The 12,866-nt window shown below is 42.5% G+C and overlaps 1 long non-coding RNA gene across 1 annotated transcript; it reads left to right on the top strand.

Annotated features, from left to right (window-relative positions):
- The first annotated feature begins 8,358 nt into the window (after positions 1-8,358).
- On the top strand, positions 8,359-11,878 carry LOC130142755 (uncharacterized). Its single transcript, XR_008819498.1, has 3 exons — positions 8,359-8,932; positions 9,989-10,080; positions 11,724-11,878. It is a non-coding gene; the product is annotated as an uncharacterized LOC130142755 (long non-coding RNA).
- Positions 11,879-12,866: the final 988 nt, after the last annotated feature.

Raw genomic sequence — 12,866 nt, forward strand, 5'->3', positions numbered from 1 at the left:
TTCATCCATCCATCCACTGGTAAGGGTATTGTCTCATGCAATTCCAGAAACCTGTTCTGACAGATTATAAAATTTGGCAAGTGATTGTAATGTACTTTAACAGCCTCTAATATGTCAAAGGGAAGCAGAAGCCAAGATTTAAAGTTATTTAACCCATAGTCTCAAGACATTAATCATTAAAATAAATGTCTAATACTGCCAGTCACAGCTAAAAAACAGAGATGAGTTGACTTCACAGCTTCTCTTTCCAGGGCAGAACTTTTGGGAGGTATTTCTCTGGGCTTAAACCTTGCCTATCACACAGCAAACGTTGTTGTTGTTGCTATTATTATTACTGCCACGATCATCAATCAGCATCATTACTGGTAAACAAAACTCCAACATGTAGATCTGCTATTTATGGCTATTTTCTTGAGGATTTTGAGACAGATGTTATGTGCAGTGTGCTGCAGACTTCATTTATCTCAAATTGCCATGTCAAGTGTTCTGTTTTTTGAGGACCACTTCCTAGGGATGCCAATGGTAGAGGAACAAAAATCAAAGGGTGCCTCTGTCTTTTATAGGAGAGGTAACTGGACTGGCACTGGAGACTCTCTGACAAGCAGTAGTCAAATGTAAGCTTGTAAGGCACCCATGCTAATGGCATACATAACTTTTAGACTGCAGGAAAATGTGACTTGTGCAGTAGGTGATATAAGATATAGCCTGTGTGTTTCTACGTGTAGTAAGCTATAAAATAACAGTCTCATCATGCAACTCCAGACTGTTCACTCCTAGCTTCTCAGACCAGATCCTGGGCTTCCTTGACCTGAGGTGAGAGGAGACTATGATCAGGAGAGCAACCATTGCTGTCACTGCTTAACAGCTGCTGATTATTAGTATTAGGGCTTCTCTCACATTTGCCAAGAGCTAAGGACAACTCCACCAGAAGTCTGGATAGAGAAGGAGTAAAACAGAAGAAGGAATTTATCCTGCTTCTCTGCTGTCATCCCGTGTATGTGAAGGAAACCACAGCTGCATCTGGGGCTTTTCTGCATAAGTGTATAAGCAGCTGAGCTACTGACTGCAGGTTAGTGTACTTGAAAGGAGAATCAGACAGCAAATAAGTTTATTCAAATACTTTAAGAAGACACCCTGTATCTTCAAATCTTTATCTGGAGTTTTTTTACTGTGATATACAATCTATTTTGTGATGGCCTGCCTGTTAAAGCAGTCATGGCCAATGATTATTGCCAGTATGAGCCAAAATATGGTTCTTCATTTTCCATTTTATAAGGTTTACACTACATAGATAGCTTGTAATATATTTCTTACTGATAGGAAAAATTAATTCAGTAAATAAGTACTTCTCCCGAACAAATGGACTTATGGGTATTCTCCAGGTATATGGTTCACTTTACTGCTGATCAAGTCATAGCATCTGCATTTGCCTCGTGTACTGGCACTTCTAAGCAACTAGAGCATGGCTTGGTGTCTACATTATACAGCTTCTCCTGCAAGGTCTCTTCAATGGATACCCAAAAAGCAGTTGAGAATGTGGTTGAGAGTGATTGAACAACATTCCTGTCTCCCTTGTGTTTTTAGGAACTCTGTGTTCAATTCTTTAGCTACAGACGTTAGGGATCCAAAGAATTTTGGAGACAGCAGTTTTTCTGGATCTGAGACAGATGTCAAGGCCCACGTTGATAGGAGATGCTACTCAGTGAATACTTCCATCTTTAGATTTAATTTTTCTTCCTTTAATGCTGCAAAGGGAAGTGGTGTTTCCAGCACTTCAAGCAGCCATGATCCTCACCCTGCTAGTTTATACTGCTGAGACCACCAGCCACTCAAGACCTCTTCAGCCCAAGGATTTAAATTGCAGCTGATGGATGAGCCATCTTTGTTTAACAGGAATGACCACAGTAGTATTAACTACTCTGCTAAGAAAAATTGGAGCCTGTACCGAGGTGTTTGATTCTCCATAGGAAAGATCCTTTCTGATTTCAGTGATAGATAGGGATATAGACAAAAAGTGTGTCAAAATAAGCAGAAATCTAGGAGTGGTCTTTGCTATTATTAAGCTTTTTGCTTCTGGAAAGGAAGAGAGGTGGTCCTTAGCACTCACTGAAGGGTGTCTCCGTGCAGCTAAATAAGGTGCTGTTACAGTGTTGTGCTGGTTTATCTGTACCAGGTATTTTAAGATAGCACAGATAAAAAAAGCAAAGCAGACCCAGTGGCATGCACTGTCCTGTGTGCTAGCAACTTGATCGTAAGCTGTTCAGGGAACCAGGCTGTTAATTCTGTTCAAGCTATAGCCCATTAAGTTGCCTGCTAACTGCTTAAATAATAGCACAGGTTAGCTGTAAATGTTCTTAATTTCCTTTGGGAATGAATAACAACATATCTGAGATTTGGCCTTGTGGAGGGACTACAACTCAGCTACATCTAACAGGATCTGCTTTGCTTCTACTTCAGATAAATTCATTTGTTATGCAGACAATTTCTCAAAATTAGCTGTTGTTTGTCATGTATTCATGACTGTACAGGAGGAGATGTAGTTGAAAGTCCACTTGGTCTTTAATTAAACTGAAGGATTAAATGTTTTATATTAATTATTGACAGTAAACTCCAAAGGATGTGGTAGAGGAAGTAGTATTTCCAGTACATTTCACACTTTGCTTTCTTGTTGCAGCACAGTGATGCAATTACCTTCTTGTAACACTTGGACAGAGATTGGTTATCTGCTTGGAACCATCCACAACACCTTTAAAGATGATGTGCTCTGCTCTTGTATTACTCTGCCTCATGGGTGCATAGTGCAGTGTTTGATACTTGCAAACAAGAGGATGTCCTCCAGGCACAGTAGCCAAGAGAGATGATTTTCATGTATAAACATCTGACTGTTATAAACTTCACAGCTAATGGAGAACCTAGAGCCCATTCCAAATAAACCAGCAAATCTATTGCATGGGGCCTGGCTCAGGAGTAGTCATGGGCATGTCCTCCTAGATGCTGAGTGCCCTTGCTTTGCAGATCACAGCACCCATCAGCTGACACTGGTTTATATGAGAGAAGAGCTGTGGCTCTGCTTCAGACTGCTGCATTCGTACTTGTGAAAATCTGCTGTGGAGTTTCAAAAAGTGAGGTGTTTTTTCTTTAAAAAAATTATTCTTGTGTCGCTAGTCCAAAATAATTCCTTTCCAAGTTCAGAGGTGTCTGCCACTGTGTGGGCAAATCCACACACACTTTGGAAAAGGTTACAAAATCTCTGAGGATAAGGTGCTGTTAATTTAGACAAAATATCCCCAGCACCACCAAAGCAGAGAAGTTTTGTCTGAATTTCTAAACATTTCCTAAAAACTGTGTGACTCTGTATTTAACTGTTGTTTTGTAGTGCCTTGTGCTAGACCTGAGTCCTCTCATGTGAGCATTTTTTTGGTTTTGGCTGTCATGTGCCTGAATGGAGCCCCGTTGCCTCAGGGAAGTCTCTATCCAAATGGTGGGCTGGAAACTGGTTTCTTAGGCGTATGGCTGTTCGCAGACTGTTTAGTCCACACATGAGCTGTGTGAAGTACGAGGAGCAGAACTGTAACCTGTCTTCTGAAAATGACTGGGGTTCAGTGGGTAAAATGAGCAGGGCCTTAATTTACTCATCGCAGCCTGAGAAATGGGGAAGCTTGCCACAACCTGCATCCAGCCTTCGGTACAGTGAATTAGAGTAATCCAGCTCAGAAATGATGATGCCTGGGTCATTGTGACCATTGCTTATCTGGGGAGAAGGGATGACTCCTGCTCAGCTGGAGGTGATAAAAGGCCTTCTTCCAGGCTTAGTACAAATATCCTGAGGGCTTAACTTGATGCACTTTTGAGAGATGCAGCGTGGAGGATAAGGCCAGTTATTCAGCTAATTCTTCAAAGGATTTTTACTCCCTAATCAGCACTAACTCAGCCATACTGGCTTCTCTTGAGATCCACCTTGGAGGCATGCTGATGCCCTGAAGGAGATCACTGGTGGTGAACAGACTTTCAGTGTTTGCTGGCAGTAGCCATGGATCCTGTTGAATTCCATTATTGAAAGGCCTGAAGCAGCCCTGGATGTGCTCTCTCTGGGACCTGTCTTTTGGTCGTTGCACAGGAGGACAGTATCTGCCTACATGACAGTTACACTGCTTGAAATCTGGGTTATGTTCTCAGGCAAGCTGTTGGTCATCTGCACGGAGCTGAGAAGACAGTCACAGCCAGCAGCAAATTGATGTTCCCCAGAGGAACGGAGGAGAACTAAGGCTATTAACGCCTAACTCACTCTTGTTGCAGCTGTTCCAGGGGCTGAGCATCTCTATTACTACCCTGACACAGCTTGTGGAAAACCACTAGTAAATCCAGCATTACAGACTGTAAGATAATTTTCCATGCTGTCAAGGGTGTGTGGACTCTCCCAACTCCTCTAAAGTATCTTCTTCCATAAGTGCTTGCCACTCACCACTCACCTCCTAGTCCCCCAATAGCTGCTCTCCTTGGTCAGCCTGTGGAGGTTCAGGAGGAGTCCTGTGTATATCCAGACCACTGTTATGCTGCTACCATTGCAAGGTGTATTGTGTTCATTGCTATCGGCCTCTATCACAGTATGTTTTTTTTCGGCATGTATTTACTGGACAGCCATTTTCTCTTCTCCAAGAAGCACCATTTTCTGTCCTTAATCAAAGCTCTGGGAATGAAAACAGCAGTTCTGCCATGTACCATTTCCACTTTTCCCATTGAGGGTTTGGGAGCATAGAGCTAGAGGTGGTTTGCCTCATTTCTGAGCAATAATAGCTTTATTAGCCAACCCTGGACAAAGAAAAGGGTGATACACACAGACTTAACCATAGAAATTAAGATATTTCTGTAACAAAATTTGGTTTCTAAAGCTTTACACAAAAAAATTCTCATAACCTCATGCAGCAAACCAGTATAGTAAGGGGAATGCCTTTTCAATTAAATACACTAAATCCTTTCTCAAACATTTAACATAGCAATCAGTGTATTTTGAAGAAACACTGCATATTCCTTTTGCTGAAAGCACATCATCTGTTCATCTTCTAGCTGCAGACAGTGAATGAGACAGTGAAACAGATCTGATGGTTTTAACACAGTGTATTGATTTGGACAATTCCAGTATGCTTGGAAAAGGGGCATGGTTTTATTCTGCATACAGATGTTTCCTATAGCAGGCAGCAGAAACATCCTAAATGTGCAGTGTGATTATCCAACAGGAAAATCTCTTGGGGTTCTAAAACCAGGCTTTTGCTATTTGGCAAATATGGAAAAAATAACAAGGGTCAATTCTCACCTTAAAAGTAATGGGAAGAGAAGAGGAGGAAATTAGGCAGTTTTCCCTTTGATGCTATAGTCAGGTGCAAATGTATACTTTAGGAAGTATCTTTCCGGATAAGTTCCACAAAAACTATATGGGATCTCTCTGTATAGAAGTAATGCATGCACCATAAGAGTTACTGCTTATGCAAAGGAAAATAATGTCAACATAAAACAATTGGAATGAGAGATGGTACATACGACAAATTACATTTTTTACATTCTTCCTTTAGTTCCACTTGCTTTATTTTGTAGAAGACACGAGTTGCTTTTAATTCTCCATAATATTTAACACAGCAGTACTCCTCCCAGTCAACAGAAGATAGTTGATACAAAAGAACTTGTTGTATGGATAACTGAGAAACAGATAAGTTAATGAAAATACTCTTAACATCTGTTAAAGGCTATGACATTTATTTTAAGCATCTTGAATGGTGCTGAGTATGTTCAGTAAGGACCTATGTGTCAACACAATATGGTCTGGGTGGATTCCTGTGGAAATCAGTTAAGGGACAGTTTGTTTTCTTCAAGTGATTCTTTAGTAAGACACCATCTGGTTGGAAACCTTTGATAAACATTAGTAAGCACAGCTAAAATTCTAATTCATAACAATCTTTGCATTTGTTCAATATCCTTGAGACAGAACAGGCATAAATGGGCATTTTCAACATTACAGGTCAAGGAATGGGTTGTCTTTCTTTAGTATGGTTGAATGAATGCAGCTTTTGCATGTAACCAATGTGTTAGTGAATTACACTAGTTTGCAAATACAGAAGTGGACAAATGCATTGATTAGTTTTATCCCATTCAGAGTCTGATTGCTTTCAATAACACTATTACAAAGGAATTTTATGACTATTGATCAGGGCATGTGGCCTGCTTCCTAAACTGGGAAAGGGAAAGTGTAAAAAACCATATGGGACTGGGAAAAATTTGGAAAGATGTAGAAAAGGATGCTTCCTTTCAGAGAGAAAGAAGCTCTGCCAGTTGTTCTTGACAAGGTTGTTCTCTGTGCAGTATGTTTATGTGTGTATTTATGCTTGACAAGGCAGGACATGGCAGACCACAAATAACAAAGCAATATTCTTTGGGAGCAAATAACGTGTGAAGCTCATGGTATGGTACTGGGTGCTGTTTCTTGGGCTGAGTGAACTTTCTGCACTGAATAAGTTTTCTTATTTCAGTTCTTTTGTGTGCTGTTTTTTTTCTTTCTTGGTTGACAATATGGTTTCAAAGCAGAATCTTCAGTGATTTTTGAAGTCACTCTTAAAAGACTGATAAGGTAGAATAATTAATTAGTCACAGTGGCTCTTGACATTTCAAGATAAGTCTGGCCTGCTTAACAAGGAAGACATGATGCAGGAACTATAGACTTGATTAAAGAAAGACTTAGGACTATCAGAGATGAACAGGTCATTTTGGTGATTATGTAAATGTTGCTTACAGAAGTTCTGTCTGAGTAGGATAGTGTATCAGAATGATGCTTTCTCCCAGCAATCTGGGGTGGGAGAAGAAGAAAAACAAAGGAGGATGTCAGCTCCATAAAACAAATGACTACTCTTAAAGAGCAGTTGAATAACAAAGAGTATATGCTGAGTGATGTAAGCTTAGTTGCCGCTATCAAGAAAGGTGCTCAGTATAGAGCAGACTGACCTGGATTTCCCTGCTTCTGTAAAGGAAAGGAAAATACAGACTGAGTCCTGGTGTACTGAGTTTTTAGGGTAATGTCCTCCCTCCCTGATTCCCTGTGAAGTCACAGAACTGTTTTTTGAAAAAGCATGCCGCAAAGTGCATCAGATCTCTTCAGGATTTAAAGATACTCAGCTGCCCTCATGCAGTTCACCCTGACCTAGTGAGCCAAACAGAATCTCCTATCACTACACCAGCAGTGCTGCTCCCTGAGCCTGCCTGGGGACAGATGGTGTGCTCTTCCATGAGATAGCAGAGCCCAAGGTATTCATATCTTTTCATGGGCTCTCTCCATGAGGCTGAAAGAAAGCTGCACACCTGCTTCCAGACTCTGCGATCCAGTTCTTTTCTTAGTCACTGCCTCTCTTCCCTCCACAGATATAGGCATCACCTATTTGATCTGGGAAAGCAGGTTACAGCATCGACCAATTCACTCCCTAAAGTAATTCCTTTTCAGGAAAGCTAAGGCAAATCAGCTGAGGGTGTGAAGATAAAGTACTGAATTAAACCATGTTATACGGCAGTGGAAGCTCCCATTCAGGTGGAACATTATCATATTGCAGTGGCTTTCTCCTGTTCAGGGCAAGGATAATTTACTATGATCAAAGAAGCAACTGTACAGGAGTGAATGGGAGCCCTCACACAAGGTGAAGAATTAATTATATTAATTTATACTCTGAACTGATATGCTTCTACAGTCCTTGTGTGGCAAACTCACACTAAATTCCACAAAGAAGTCTGGTTGAGTTTTTAGATTATTACTTTTGATAGTGATGCATTTTAAAAAGGCAAACAAGGCCCACAGTGTCACCTGCTTGATTTGGGTGCCTGCGTCAGGCACTTCATTGCATCCCAGTTTTCATCTTTAGTCCCTATCCCCACATAAAATCATTCTACAGGAGTCTTGGAGAAAGACGGTCCTGAGCTGGCACAGGGACCCTTTTGACATGAAAACATACACTTTGAGTGCAAGAGCTTTGTGTGACCTTCTCATCTGGTTCATTTTACTGTACAGCCTAGTTGCTGTTGCGTGTCATGTCACAGATTTCTTTTGAGTTCAGCCTGCAGCAGATTAATGGAGCTATGGCAGCGTGGAGATAGAAGGCCTGTAACTGCACCCTTTTTGCAAAGTGATTGCCCTCTATTTTGGTGATTTGAGCCACCAAATCCCAGGTTTCCCCCCCAGAGGTTTTCCTCCCAGCCCCAGCCCCTGCCTGCCACCACCACCCCCCACCACCCCCCTTTTTATTTTTATCCCGGTCCTCTAAGGCTAGAAATTACATCCACATGCACATGGTCCACATAAGGCAGCTAAATAAGGAAAGCCTGCTAGCAGGAGGATCAATCTTGCTGTGCAAGGTGTCCAGCTTTCCCTGGGAAGCATTTAGTCATTCACAGATTGAAAATCCCTGCAAAAAACCCAGTGGCACAGTAAACGCCTCTGGTTCACCTTTAGCATCTGCTTTATTTGGTAAGAGGTTTGTTTACATGGTTTAATATCTTTAATTAATCTGCATTGTTGCTGAACTGCTGCTGTAGTTTGTATTACAATTGTTCTTTGAGATAGGTAACCGAATACGTTTTCTTTAAGCTTTGTTTTATGGCCAAGCTTCACAAACCCCTGTGCAAAAATACTGGCTTTTGATTTGGCCTAGCAGGTATTCCTGTGACCAGTCTGACCAGCTGTCTTCCTTCTCTTTCTTTTGTGTTCACAGATGAAATTTATCTCACTGAAACAAATGCTGCCAAGTGGTTGGTATTAATAATACATTGAAAGCTGCAGCCACATCTGATATTTTCTCCTACTCTTGAGGAAAGGGATTATTGTAAACCTTGAATGTTACTTTTGTTCCTCCAGTTGCAGTGATCTTGAGGGCTCTTGAGGTACTCGAGGAAAGCTTAGAGGAATGTAAGTGGGCTTTTCTAAAATCAAAAACATCCTACTTTTTCAGTTAGTTCTAAAGGGGCGTGTCTCCTGCTCAGATATAAAAGGTCTGGACTGACATGCTACCTAGTGGATTAAAAATGGATACCACTTTCAGTTTAAATTAGCCAGCATTATACCCATTTGTTTCCTCTGATGTCTTTTTATTGTTAGGTTTTTATCCCTGGGTCATACTTAAAGGGGTCAAAAGATGGAGGTTTTTCATCTCACCCTGATAGTGGAGGTCAGCTAGGCTCTCAACATGCTTTTTTGCTCTCTAAATTTTGTTCCTGCTTTGAACACCTGGGTCATTGAGGCAACGAGAGCTAAACTCCTCTACCGGGGTCCCAGGAACCCTGGCACTGCTCTGAGCTCCTGCAGTCCAGGACCAGAAGCAAGGTGTCTTCCTCCCTGCCCCTGTGGGGGATATTTAGGGGTAGTGGTGTGTACTCAGCTTGGAGCTGTACAGAGACAGCAAATAGGACATGGCATGCGTGAGTATTTGAAATGCTACCCATCTCTGTTGGACCCAGCTTTACTGGATGGCCTAACAGACTGCACAGCAAATGAGGGACCAATGCATTTGTCTTAGGATCTTTTCCCAGTGTCATACCTTTTTTGGTAACACAGACAGGTGCAGTTAGTTACAACAGGAAAAGTTCAGGGTATCTTCTCCCTCACTCGTACTAGACCAAACCTGTTAGCGCTCTCTCCTGGCAGCTGGAAGATCTGGCTGTGAACTGGTATCAAGAGCTGTGCTCTAAGCCAAGTTACACAATATCCTTTTTCCATTCTCTCTGGCAGCAATCCCGTGCTTAAGCCACCATGGTCAGCCTCAGAGAGTTAATTTGAAATATTTTAAGCTGCTTCCTATTCAACACGTGCCTTTTAACATGCCATGTTTTTGAACAAGATCTTATTGTATGTTTTGCTTTATTTTCTGTTTTCTTTTGTTGTTAACTATTTCCTTCCCTCTCACTGAATTGGTAAATGTGATGAATACTAGTATCTACTGTGCATGTCCTTGTGTTTCTTTTCCAGCCTATGATGCACATGTTGCACCAGGTGCTGGATCTCATATGCTTCCTGATACATCTGATGTAAGTCTTCATGAGACAAAAGCACTTACATAGGTAATTTTCTTGGGTTTGCATTTCTTTTTTCAATTTTCAATCCATTTGACAGTACTCACTTCCAAAGCTGTTTCTGTGTAGAGCACTTTGTAAATTCTGGCACAGCAAGAATCAAAATCTAAATGAGATCTGTTATGGCCAAAGGAAATCCATCCCAGAAGGTAGGCAATGTGCAGGATGGTAGTTGGTTTTAATGGCATTAGATGTTTCATTAGGCTAACACGTTCACACCTGACATTGCAGGCTGACTCTGTGGAAACTAGGAAGTCACTGAAATCCACATTAAAGGAGTGAATGGACCATTGGTTATTTTTATATATATCAGACATCAGCATCTCAGAAATGTCGGCACCTGCATTCTGGGGAGATCTGCAAAAGTAATCTATGCTTCCTACAGTGGGAAAAATTGTAATCAGTGACTGAGAGTCAGCAAACTCCTTTGAAGTTCAAATAAATCTTTATGTTCAGTTGGTTACACTGGTGCATTTATGGGCTGGTGTTTGACCATGACAGTGGTCTCAAGCATGATTTTGTAGAATCATAGAAACATTTAGGTTGGAAAAGACCCTTAAGGTCATCGAGTCCAACTGTTAACCCAGGACTGCCAAGTCCATCATTAAACCGTGTCCCTAAGTACTGAATCTACAAATTTTTTAAAGACCTCCAGAGATGGTGATTCTACCACCTCTCTGGGAAGCCTGTTCCAATGCTTGACTACCCTTTCAGTGATGAAATTTTTCCTAATATCCAATCTAAACCTCCCCTGGCACAACCTGAGGCCATTTCCTCCGTCCTGTCACTTGTTATCTGTGGGAAGAGACCGATCCCCACCTGCCTACAGCCTCCTTTTGGGTAGAGAGCAGTGAGGTCACTCCTGAGCCTCCTCCTCTCCAGACAGAAAGCCCCAGTTCCCTCAGCTGCTCCTCACAAGCCTTGTGCTCCAGACCCTTCCCCAGCCCCGCTGCCCTTCCCTGGACACGCTGCAGCCCCTCTACGTCCCTCCTGCAGTGAGGGGCCCAAACCTGAACACAGGGTTCGAGGTGCGGCCTCACCAGTGCCCAGTGCAGGGGGACAGTCCCTTCCCTTGCCCTGCTGGCCACACTGCTCCTGACACAAGCCAGGGTGCTGCTGGCCTCCTTGGCCACCTGGGCACACTGCTGGCTCATGCCCAGCCGGCTGCCGACCAGCACCCCCAGGCCCTTTCCCACCAGGCCCTTTCCAGCCGCTCTGCCCCAGCCTGTAGCGCTGTGTGGGGCTGGTGTGACCCAGGTGCAGGACCCGGCACAGAGCCTTCTTGAACCTCATCCAGCTGGCCTCGGCCCATCGGTCCGGCATGTCCAGATCCCTCTGCAGAGCCTCCTGCCCTCCCGCAGATCAACACTCCTGCTGAGCTTGGTGTCCTCTGCAAACTTACTGAGGGTGCACTTGATGCCCTCATCCAGATTGTTGATAAAGATGTTATACAGCATGATCCCATTGATTTGATGGCTTTTGATGTAATGGAATACCAACCAAAAGAAACCTGAAACTGTATGTTTAGTAAGATTTTCCTGTTTTAATTGCGTCTATCACACTTACAACACCGTTGCACAGAGTTTCTTATATATACATTGATTAAAACCTGCTCTTGAGTCTCTCTACAGGTTTAACTGGAGGTACCTGCTGGATCCCAGTAGGAAGATTTCTGAAACAGTCAATGTTCCCCATACCTTGTTCTATCTTTTATAATATATCTCCCCTATGAATGAGGCCAATTTTGATTGTGTGTGTGATTTTTTTTGTGTGTGGATGTGCTGCATGCACATTCAGAGTATGTTACAGAAGGGCAAAGGAAACCTGAGGGTGACAGGTGTAAATGGTGAGTGGGTTCCTTGGTCTGGGGACCACACGCTGGGAGGTGGTTGTGGAAGTGAAGGGTGTGAAACAAGCTGATGTGATAATGGAAGGAGAGATTAGCAGTGAGACTGGAAATTGTGTAGGGAGAATAACACGTAAACTAGAGAGATGAGACAAGGAAAGGAGATAGTGAGCTAAATGTCTATTAGGCATTAGCTTGGGGATAGAAGACTGAATGGGAAAGGAGTGAGTTAGGAGAAGCTAGAAAGCTCAAGGAAAAACGAATCCTAGTGTTGGAAGGAGGTGGTTTGGGAAGAGTGAGTTTTGGCATGGTGGGGAATAGAGGAATGTATGTGCTGATGCATTTGCACTGTCAAATGACAGGAGTTCTTAAAGTTTAGGAGCACCAAATCTGCTGCTGGGGAGTTAACAGGAAGTACTGTTCTACCAAGAAGTGTTATGTTCTCCACTACACCCCACTGCTATGATAAAGAAATGTGAGTTCTTTACACACATTGTTCAATAGAATATGCATCCAATTGTGACAACACAATTTTTAGTGATCCCCAAACAGTTTGCTAGAGGGAGACAGATTTTAAAGGAAAATGCTGTGAATTTCATGAAGATGGAAGACAGAAGGAAAATCAAAGTAACTTGCAGACTATCATTTTGCTACACTGTGCAGTGCTTACCATACTTCTGCCTGCAGAAAGAGACTCCACAAGGCCAGGGATCTTCTTAAGTCGCTTTGAAGATGTAAGTGGCTTATGAACCTTGTGCTGGGTCTTTGCACACAGGTATATTTTTTAGCCTTAAGGCATAACTTGTGCTGGAGTGAAGCATGAGTGTTAAAGCTGCGTTTTGGCACTTAGGTGTGTTCTGTCTTCTGATCTGAGCAATCACGGTTGCCAGGAAGCTGGAGCTGCCAGTGATGACTTGTGCAGAGATCA

This window comes from Falco biarmicus, chromosome Z (assembly GCF_023638135.1).
Source record: "Falco biarmicus isolate bFalBia1 chromosome Z, bFalBia1.pri, whole genome shotgun sequence".
Classification (NCBI taxonomy): domain Eukaryota; kingdom Metazoa; phylum Chordata; class Aves; order Falconiformes; family Falconidae; genus Falco; species Falco biarmicus.